This window comes from Balaenoptera borealis (assembly GCF_965194805.1).
Source record: "Balaenoptera borealis genome assembly, chromosome: X".
Classification (NCBI taxonomy): Eukaryota; Metazoa; Chordata; class Mammalia; order Artiodactyla; family Balaenopteridae; genus Balaenoptera; species Balaenoptera borealis.
Genome location: NC_138881.1, coordinates 39,346,723 through 39,358,153, shown reverse-complemented (window position 1 = coordinate 39,358,153; position 11,431 = coordinate 39,346,723). Strand labels below are relative to the sequence as shown.

The 11,431-nt window shown below is 44.9% G+C and overlaps 1 protein-coding gene across 1 annotated transcript in view; it reads left to right on the top strand.

Annotated features, from left to right (window-relative positions):
- Window positions 1-2,660: 2,660 nt before the first annotated feature.
- Window positions 2,661-11,431, top strand: part of NDP (norrin cystine knot growth factor NDP) — a 29,895-nt gene continuing 21,124 nt past the window's right edge. Inside the window, exon 1 of the mRNA XM_082378296.1 lies at window positions 2,661-5,216. The gene's annotated coding sequence lies outside the window, so the exon portion shown is untranslated. The remainder of the gene's footprint in view (window positions 5,217-11,431) is intronic.

The following is an 11,431-nucleotide window of genomic DNA, read 5'->3' as shown; positions in this document are numbered from 1 at the left end:
GGACCCACCTTAATGACCTCACTAATTTATCTCTATAAAAACCCTATTTTCAAGTGAGGTTGCATTCTAAGGTACTGGGGGTTAGGACTTCAAAATATTTTATTTGGGGGAGACAATTCAACCAGGAACAAAAACCCAAACTGCCTACAATCAAGCTTTACATAATATATATGGCCCTTGCTTTCATCTCTGACCACATCTCCTGCCACTTGCCCATCTCACTCTGTTCCAGCCACCTTGGCATTTCTGCTTGCCAACTTTGCTCTTAGCATTTACGTTCAAATGTCATGTCCACAGAGAAACCAACTCTGGTCACGCTATTAACTCACCCCTCTTCCTGCACTGCTTCAGTTACTCTCTAGCTCATTACTATTTCATTTTCCTCATAGCATTTGTCACACTCTGAAGTCACCTGGTGTTTATATTGTCTCTCTCACTGTGGCAGATACTACTGGTTATCTACTCCTACCATTCCTCCTCTTTCATCACCAAGAATCTGACTATGTCTAGTCTGCCATGCACCCAGCTCTAGGGCGTGGATCATGATTGGGTCAGACTAGTCATGGCAATTGTGCTTCCCTTTGCAGAGATTACTGTTGGAGTGGGAATGTGGCCGGGTTCTGGTCAATGGGATGCAAGGGGAAGCCCTTGGGGTTTCTGGAAAGACTTTCCTCCTGATTGAAGAAGCAGACAAAAAACAAGCTCTTCTCTCCTTCTGTCTTGACTCCTGAATTTCAATGTGATTTCTAGAGTTCCACCAGCCATCTTGCGTCCATGAATTGATCTGCTAGAGGAGAACAGAAGCCAACAATGTTGAGGAAGTGGGAGGAGCTTGAGTTTTTGATGATACCATGGCTACTGTACCAACCCTAAAACTATTACTTCCTGATTGAGCGCCATAAATTTCCCTATGTTTTAAGCCATCGATATTCAAGTTTTTTGTTACTTGCCTTGAAAGTGCCCTTGCTGACACACTCCTAGACCATTACCATAGATACTTTGTCTGTCTTATCCAATGCCGGACCCCAATGAGAATGACATCTGGCAGGTACGAAACACTGAAAGAATATTTGTTGAATGAATGTATGAATGAATGAAAGTACCTATTGGCATCCCTGCCATGCTACTTATCTTTGCTCCTCTGACTCAGTCTTCTTCCACTTACAGAACCTCTCCTTTTTCTCAGACTGCCTTCCTATTCTATTCTCTCTTTTTTAACCTCATCTGGCCCCAGCTCCTAGCCTGGTTCCTCCTCTGCTCCCCACATCCTCCTGGCTCACCACAGTATAGGTTTAGGCCCAGCCAAAAGTCGGACTGTGTGTCACTCCACAAACTCATCTTCATCCTCTGGTTCCCACCCTGTGGCTTCAAAGCCAAGACCCAGGGGTGTCGTCTTGAATGAACCATCCTGATCACGTTATACCCTGCAGTGTCTTCATAAGTGAAAGTTTCTTTCTTCCTTACAGTATCACAAACACCTTCAGAAATGGATCTATGTCCTACTTTTAGTCGCATCTCCCACAAATAATAGAGCATTACTGTAAAAGCACAGTTCAGTGAATTTCTGTTGAATAGGGGCAGCGTGGCATAGTGGTTAAGTCCTGGCCTTTTAAAGACAGCAAAGCCAGGGCTCCTATCTGCTATTTGCTTGCTTGGTCAACCTCAGGGAAATCACCTGTCCACTCAGAGCTTCAGTTTCTCCACTTACAAAATAAAGAATAATAGTATCTACCTTATAGGATTACTGTGTATCTCTCTAAAAGAGATAATGCATATAGATATTTGGCACAAAGCCCAGTAGAGAGTAAACACCCATTAAATAGTTGCTATTATTATTAATAGATATGTTTGAATGCATACTATTATATTCATGAGCATGGTAAAGACAAGTATTCTCATAGATAATTATAAATCATGCCTAGCAGACTGTGCTGGTGTGTTGGGATTTTACACACACACACACACACACACACACACACACACACATCCCCGCCACACCCCTATCTGTATCCATGTAGATATGATATCAAATGTTATTGGCTTTTGGTGGGTGTCTTGATAAGTACATATTATATATATGTATCTTGTTATGTATCCACCTAGAAATTTTCTACTTTCAAAATGTTGTAGCAGAGACTATAGCAGACTGACAATGAATCTGAGACCATTTGTTTGTTTGGAAAAGTAGCTAGGAAGAAGGAGAGGCTACATTTCCATTTGTATGTTAATGATGTTAATTTACCTAAATCTGGAAAATGCAGTGTTCAGGTCAGGACTCCTGGTTGCCAACCTCAAAAACTGTCTCTAGCTAATTAAAGCAGAAAGGAATTTATTGGCAGGATTTGTGGGTGTGGTGATGGGGGGCACTTCACAGAATCACCAGGAAAGCTGGAGATCCAGGCTCATAAAATGGTGACAAACACGGATGCAGCCCAAAAGACCAGAATGCTCCAAATGCCATCATGGGTGGACCCTGTGTCCCTGGAACACCCTTTGTCACATGGCTGGGCTCTCTTGCACTTGACATTGGCTGCCGTAACCTCTGGGCTCTTGATTCCAGTGCGCCCATAGGGAATAACCTCTGAATGTCTGCAGGTCTTGGCCACTCCCCCTGAATGGCACATCTGGTGAGCCAGGCTTGGGCACGCCTGGCTCTCCAGCTGCTCTGAGGAGGGGAGAGGAAACACCTGCTCCCTTCAGATCCTGCCTCCCACCTGCCTTGGGAGTCCCCATCCCTTCGGGGGTATTTGGATGCTGGGCAATTCCTGTAAATATCCACTAGAGCTACCAGGAAAGAGAGAGGCAACCTAAAAGCAGAACCAGAAATAAAAGGCTCAGGAGGGTCCCTTAAAGAATTTCCCATCCAGCTGATAGACATCTTCTTCTCCAAACTCTTCCCATCCTGAGTGCATATGAAATAACAGCAGGAGTATTTTCATCCCCTTTGGCATAGATAGAAATGTAAAGAGAGTCCTTCTTTCTCAGGAACGTTAATGATGGCTGGTAAAGTAACCACATGTGGCACAGTGACCTTTCTGAAAAGCATGGTGATGTGATGAAAAGAGTTGCTGGTGCCAGATACCCATTGATAGGCTCAGAAACAGGTCCTCCGGAGCCCAAGAGGCGGAGGCAAGCCTCCCTCTTGAAAGGGGCAGCAGATGGTATTCTTCGCCACCCCTGACAGAATAACGGCTGGAGGGAGCAGTGGGGCCCCATCTGGGAGAGAGCCTGTCTTCTGTGGCCAAGCAATCAATGTGTTTGCAATTTTTACACTTTCTGTGGTGCCTTGCAGAAGGGCAGCTTGTAGGAGGCTGGAAAATTCCAACCAGGAAGAACCACACCTTTTCATGTTACTTCAGAGCAGATAGAGTGGTTCTGAGAACCCAAAGGCAAAAGATAGCAGAGTGGAGTGGTGAACATATGTTGAGAGAAAAACACAAATTATCAGGAGAAATGAAAATGTTGATGGACGTCAAGCTCTGATATTTGAAAATGTTGGTGGCCAAAGGATTTATCCACCCTCTCGATCTGACCCACAAAATTGAGCCAGAAAATGTGTTCATGACTATTTCCATGGCTCTTACTCAGCTACAAGTCATTTCCCCTTTCAGATTATTTCCATTTTTAAGCTCCAATTTCCATTTGCTTTTTGATCTTCTGCTTTTAAGACATTTCGGCCAATATCATCATTGGCCAAGTGCCAGGTTTTCTTTCAAGGCTTTGAACTTGTCATTTATCCTTTATCCTTGTAGGTGGATTCTGTTTTGTGACTGGCTGGTCCCAGGTAGACAGGGTTTTCCTGGTAAAGCAAAAGAAAAGGGGCTTCTTACTAAAGGGTGGAGATCAAACTGAAAAATTGAAGACACCTCCTGTAAACATCAGTGACTGAAGTAAAGGTTCTGTGGAAAAGTAATAATGTGATTACCAATTTATGAATGAATAATAAATGACATGATCTAGCTGAACCTGACAGTTTCAGCATCAATAATTAAGTTTTATGACATATTTATCACTTTTTTATATTCTCAGTTTAATTCTTCATCAGTGTTCATTAAAAAAAAAAACGTTCTGGAGCTGGGTTCATCTGACATAAAAAAAAAAATTATAAATGGTTCAATGGTTCATTGTGTTTTCCACAGAAGTTGCTGATGGCTTTCTGTCTTCATTTTCAGCTTTTAAGGGCAAGAATTAGGAAATAGTTCCCTTTGTATTCCTACAGCTCATAACAGTATTATCCAGCTAGCAGGCATTTAGCCCACACACGTAGTTACCTTTGTCATTTTTCTACTAGTTGTGGTGCCGTGGGTTGGCTTTACCTGTTATTCTCACACTCACATAACTCGAGGAGTCAAGGACTCCCACTTTGTCATTGTGTCTAAATCAGATCTAGTGTTTTATTCTAAATGATGCCAAAGAAGGCGCTGATTTCAGTACTGTTGTGGATTTAATCATGGATCTGCTGCTAAAAATCATTCACTGGATGAACAGCTCAGAAAAGAACTCACACCACCCACCCACACCGTAATAAAACAGGGCAGAGTTTTGCACTTGCTTCCACAGCATTGCCCGAGAAAGAGTTCTGATTCCCATGTTTCTCCTCTCTTACTGAGAATTTCAACTTCATCCCGGTCAGCTGCTGAATCATTAAGCAGAATGCCACTCTGTATTTCCGTGTCTTTCGTGCGGACGGCACCTCTTTAGGGCGGCCGCATGCTTGCCAAAGAACTGAATCCCGAAGATCATTTAGCCCCTTATTATTTCCATAACACCACAAAAGAAGAAGAAGAAGACGAAGAAGAAGGGGGTGGGGGACTTCCTCGCCCTTGTTACTCCTATGCCGTTCCCATCGTAAGATGCTCCGTGGAAGGGAGCCTAGCGGTGGGCAGCGGCTGCGAGTCCCCGATACCGGGCGCCTCACATTTCCGTGGCATTCCCATTTGCTAGTGCGCTGCTGCGGCCGCACGCCTGATTGATATATGACTGCAATGGCACTTTTCCATTTGACATTCTCTCTCTCTCTCCCTCTCTCTCTGCCTCTCTCTCTCTCTCTCTCCCTGTGTCGCTTAAACAACAGTCCTAACTTTTGTGTGTTGCAAATATAAAAGGCAAGCCATGTGACAGAGGGACAGAAGAACAAAAGCATTTGGAAGTAACAGGACCTCTTTCTAGCTCTCAGAAAAGTCTGGGGAGAAAGGAGCCCTGCGTTTTCCCCCAAGGTAAGCAGGAAAACAGCGCTGACGGCTTGCCTAGGAAATTACTTCTTTCCAAAAGGAGCATTTCATCCTCCTCTCAGACAAAGAGACAACCTTTAAATACCACTTAAATTTGCATTAATTGAATTTGCATTAATCTGTAGTGGGCTAGCATTGTGTTTTGTAAATGAACGGGTCTTTGAAGTCGGTGACAGGGCAGGGGAGCCTCACAGAGAGGCTGGAAAATCTCTTTGGGTTTGACTGAAAGAGATTGGATTTTCAAACTCTGCGTAGTTAGATGTAACTTTGTAATGGTTCTTATATTTGACCCCGTGAAAGGAGACTGAGAAGCAGCTACTCGCCGACATGGATTCCTGGAGCCCCAGTATCTTCCCCGCCGCCCTCATCCCTCTTAGAACGGGGGCACTATGAACGCGGGCAAGACTGCAAGTTTAAAAGCGCACTGTTTACTTTTATTACTACTTATGTATGCTGCTGATCTCCTGCCAGGGCTCTGCCGGAGCGCTTAGAATGACTTCAAACAATAGGCAACATTTATTTCTAGCTTTCTGTGTCACGCTTTACAGGAATCCTGTTCCTTTGCACCTTTCTCCCAACTTGCAACATCTTCAATTCCATAGATGCAGTCAGGAGCGCCGGGGAGAGAGGAGGATGGATTTACTATAGGATTTTGATTGGGCAAAAAGTCCGAGGAAATGCATGCTGTTTGCCTTGGCCTTATTGCAAAGGGTTATTTTTAGTAATCAGCTCGTCCCTGCAGCCGACCGATGCTCCCCAGTCCAAGCAGTGACCGGGAAAGGATGCTCGCGACCAGCACAGGGACCGGGACCTGTAGGAATGACTCCTACAAACACCTGAGGAATATTCGGAGGGTTCTTGCAAGCTCCTGAATACAAGTTCTCTCTTTAAATGAACAATTGGGCTGTAGGAGGCCTGGGCATAACTCTTTCTTGGGGGACGGGAAGTTTGACTGTGTACAGAATGTTAATGACTCAGAACACCCTGTAACTGAGGCTCATTGTGATCGAGGAGGCGAGATAAACCTGCATGAAAGAGGTAGACTCCCTCCTCTGCTGAGGTTCAGGTGCAGAGAAGGAAGCTATTTGGCAAGACGGGAGTCCCGCGTTCTATGCTCTGTAACTGTCATGAATAGCAGATATGGATGCTGTGAAGCATGTCTCTTTTCATGTATGATATTAGTGTATTTTAATTACAAGGAGCCGGCGTTGGCAGATTGCTCCAACACATAACATTAAATACCAGGTGCATTTGAAAATGTAGACATGCCTAAAATGCAGAGTTGGCTCTAGGTGTCTATCAAATGCAGTGGGGACTACAAGATGCTTCTCAATTGTTTCGACCAAATGCAAATATCTGCCCTTTTTTTTTTTTTTTTTTTTTTTTTTCTTACCAGTCTGGCTTCTGAAAGTAAACTCTTAGCTTCCTAGAGACCAATATTCATCGTGGAACGGGAACTTGGTTTATGGGGGAACTCCTCTGATTTTCTCTAATAACTAACCTAACAAGCGTTGTTGAATGAGAATCTGGCTTTTGAATGAGGTAATTTACAACCCTGGGATAGTCATTATTTATTTGAGAAAGCCTGAAAAGATACCATGGATTCTATTGCTGTACAATTTTAAGCTACTGCTGTTAACAAAGCATTTAGCCGATCCAAAACAGTTTTCTTAAACTATGATTCAGACCATTATATGAGAGGGTCTGAGCACAAAATGCAATGTTTTGCATCATTTACTTTAAAATACATTTAGTTCAGGTAAAAGGAGTGCTGGCTGAAGCCTTCTTGATGACCATGTACCAAGCAGCTGACACCCACAGATGGAAACACGCCTGTGGAGTTTTCAATCTTAATTCATGTTCCAATGACACTGTCAAGGGGAAAATAAATCATTTTTCAATACATTTAACAATTTCCAACTCATTTATTTTCCTCGGCCCTTGAAAAACGTGGCGAGTTTCTCGGAATTATAGCCACCAGTGGTGGCTGGCAATTTTTACTGTATTTTAAGAACTCACAATTCGAGCACTATTATTCTTATTGGTTAATTATTCATGCCATCATTCTTTCAATAACTTATGCTAGTCCTGATGGATGCAAAGGTGAACGAGACATTGTCCTGCGCCCTAATTCTCAGTCTGTATGCCAACTCCAGTTAGATTTTGGAACAGAAATAGACTTCGCCAGTGGGTAGACTGGTCAATGAGTTCCTTGTTAGAAAGAACTGTTTCAAATATCTGCTGGTACCCAGATTTACTGGAAATGATTGTCGCTTATCGGTGGGTTTTCTTTCCATTTATGATAAAGGGGTTCCCCTTAGGCCTTTATCACCGGATCCTGGGGACACGTCACTCACAGCTAGCACAGCCTGGATCTTTCCTTCCTGGGCAGGAGAAGCCTAGAAAAGGGGCAGTTTATCCTTTCTCTGCTCCCTTGAGCCCCCTTTGGAAAGGACCACGTGCTGTCTGTATCGGGGATGGCTGTGAGTCACCTACTCAGCGACTGACATCAGGGCCACTTGATGAATCATTGAATTAGAAACATGCATGGAGGAAGATGGAGTCACTATCTCCCACCACTTACTTGTCCCACCCCCAGGATCGAAACCAGTGACCTCTGGGCCTGGCCTAAATTCAAGAGGACCCTGGGAAGGAGTTGCCAGAAGTTGTTCCCCAAACCCAGGTCTCCGTCAGAGCCACTAACAGTGTTGCTTTCAAATAATCCGATCTTGTGTTTTCTGCCTCGGGTAGGTTACTGGGGGGAAATACCCTGAAGACAGCATCACCAGAGTCCTTGATTTGGCCCTTATCAGCAGATAATCCCCTGTGGTTGGATTAAAATGCCTCTGACTCCCTGGGGGGCCTGACTCACCCTAGCCAGCCCTCAGCTTCTTGGCCAGCGGCCTTCCAGGCCATCCTCACCTCCTCCCATGACAGTCAGCTAAGGCGACTTTGTCCGGGCCCCCTGCCTGAGCCGGTGGGAGCAGGAGGGATGGGACGGCAGGTGGCAGAACGGAGAAGGGCTAAAGCAGAAGAGGGAAGCTGGGCCATGGGAGGGTGGGTGAGCTCCGAGGCCCAGATTGCTGTGGCCCTGCCCTGGCTGTGATCAGCTGTCATTTCCTCTTCGTGTATGACCCTGTGGAACATATTAAAATCGCTCTGGGATGGTATGTTTGGAATTCCTCTGATGCCCCACCTCACCAACTTACCCGGACAATAAAAGCAAGGTTGTAAGCCTTTGAACAGCTGGCAGGCTATATATTTCCCCTCTTTCTTTCGCATAATCTAATTCAGAAAAGAATCCAGCTAGACTGGCAGTGCCATGTCTGGGTACTTGTTTCCTGCAAGTCCTTCCTCCACCACCTCCTCCCGCCCTCCCTGGAATCTTCCTGGGTGGCATGTGGCTTTTCTTTGCTTTTGCTCTCCACCACTCCCACCCCGCCCCCTTTTCCCCTCGCCTGAGCTCCTTCCATTGTGAGCTCGCTCTTTGCTCTGCCTGTTTTCCAGACAGCCTGGGTCCTGTTCCATCTGGGGACAACAGCCCATGAGGTCTCCCCATCTCCATAGTATTCCCAGGATGTCATTCTTGGCAGCAGCTCTGCCGGGCTGATAGGATCGGGGGTCCTTTCGGAGCGCCCCGAGCCTGAACCCACTCGCAGAGAAGAGCAGCCTCATGGCTCGGGCTGCCCTTTAGGCTGCTGGGAGCAGGGCTGGAGTGAACCGGGTTGGCAGGGACAAACATACCATCACAGTGACCCGCACATCTCCGGCAAAGGGCCGGGGGTGGGAGTGCTATGGGAACGCCTGGATGCACTTCGGCCTACATTAAGAGAAATGTGGTTATTCTCTGTTTCAAGGGAGAGAGACAAGTGACTTGAAACAAAGCTCCCTGGATCCTTGGGCCGCGCCCTGCCCCCTTTCTCTGTCCTTCCCACATCCTTCCCTTCCCAAGGAAAGAGAAGGACAGACGGGACTTTTAATTTGGCTAGCGTGGGCCTGAATGTCTTTATGAAACCCGTTTTGTGAAAGGGAGAGGGGAGAAATGGATCCTGGGTTGAACCGAACCCAGCATGGGGCTGGGGAGATGGGGAGGATTTTTTTCTTTTTTTTCTTTCTTTTAACAGCCGAACAACAGATCGGTTTATGAGTTGCAAATGGAAGGAACTGGACTTCTCAATTAGACATTCCCATTTAAGAGCTTCGTGTCACCCCCTGTGTGCAACATCCTTAAAAGATGCTGCTAATGTCCTCGGGGCCAAAAGGTATTAAGGAGCGCTCTACAATGCAGGTTCCTAGCCCTTTTCTTTTCCTGGGGGCTTTGGTAGTCTTTTCCGAATTAGCTAAAGTTCATTAAGAGACCCAAAAGGAAAAATTGAACACAGCTGAATTAAAATGAGTCTTTTCCTGTTAGCTTGACAAGAAGGGGGGAAAAAAAGAAAGGAAAGAAAAGAAAGAGAAGAAAGAACCAACTCCCCTCCTCTGCCACTTCTTGGGTTTTAATATGAATTATTCCATACAAGTCCCTAGGCTAGAGAATCTATTTAAAGACGCCTGGCAGCATGAAGAGAGAGGGTAAAAATACAACCACTCTTTTGTCCATCAAAGGTTTTCTTTGGGAGGACATTAAGAGCCTTCCTATTTTCCTGTCTGCCCCTGCCAGTGGCAACATTCCAGCTGGTAGTACCCACTCCTCACCCTTCAGATCAGCAACCATAGAACTTCTCTGTTTGCGTCCAGGAGAAAACAAAGGGTGGCGAATCCTGCTGAAACCCCCGTGCATGTGCAGTGGGGTGGGCGAGGCAGGGACTGGCTTGGCTACGCAGGTTGCGTGCTGCAAATTCACACACCCACACATTTGAGTTTTTGAGGAAGATTGCGCCGATGGCATTCTTTCTGATGCCAGATGCTCTCACATCTGCAAAGCCTTCTTCTTGTGTGTCTGGCAATAGCTTGCTTGGTCCCCCTTCGCGCTTACTGTGCCCCTCATCAGAGGGTCTCAGAGTCTGATGGGTGAGCCTATAATTGCTGAGAGTCACACCCCCAGACCCATTTTCCATAGTCCGAATGTAACACCCTGGATGGGGTTCACAGTCTGGGACAACCACTTTCTTGTTAGAAAGACTGCTGACTCAGAAAATGCAAAGAATGGGTAACTTTAGGAGGCAATATATCCCTCATGCTTAGAATCAGGAATTCATCCAATCAGAATCCATTTCACCCTCATGTCCGAATCTGCACACGAACATGGACTATATAGCTTTAAACTCAGTTCTATAAGATTTGCAGTAGATACGTTTTTCTTTTTGTTTTTCTACAAAAGCTAAGAATTTTTTCATACCATTTTCTCTCCTCCAAGGCCGGGCTCAATCCCAACTTTTTCTTTTAAGCTGTGATCCAACCAATTGCCAGATTCTTTAAAAATGAAAGGGCAACAGGTTAATACATTCAAGAAAGTTGATGAGGTGTCAGAAAATTCTCAGGGGCGACCCTTCTGCAGTGCCACCAACCAACAATAGCCCTAAAGATCGAGTCTCCTCCCATCCTCCCATCAATAGGGAATAAAAATAGGCAAAGAGCAGACCATGGAGAAGCAAAGAGAAGGAGGAAGGATTATTTCTGATGTTTAAAATCTGCCACTGGAGATTTTCAAATAGCACAATTTCAGAAAGGGAAGCTTCCCTTAATTTCACCTACTCCCTCCCAGGAAGAGGGGTTTGAACTCTGAAGTTGCCTTCTTTACTTGACATTAGAAAAGGAAGTCAACTCCTACAGTGAAGAAAATATCTCCCTTCCTTAACTCGAAGTAAAATGTAGGCACACACATTCTTAATATGGATGTGAAGAGTCCAAGAAATCCAGTTCTTAAAATCCAATTTTTCTTTAAAGCGCGAGGCAATATTCAAGGACTTCATACATTTCTGTGATTCACCCCCAAATTACGGAAAATGACTTTTTTTCAGAATTAAAATGTTTCTGTTGAGGTTTGAAATCCAAAGGCAGCAGAATGGAAGTGTCACAGGGGAACTGGCAATCAAAAGACGTAGCCAGAGTGTGTGTGGTTTAAGCAAAGCAAACTACGAACAGAAAACCAAAAGCCCAATAAATTCAGAGTGATTAGCAATAAGGGAAACATATTTTTATGTGATTGGCTTTTTTTTCATTTTTTAAAAAATTTGTATTGGAGTATACGTTAATTTACA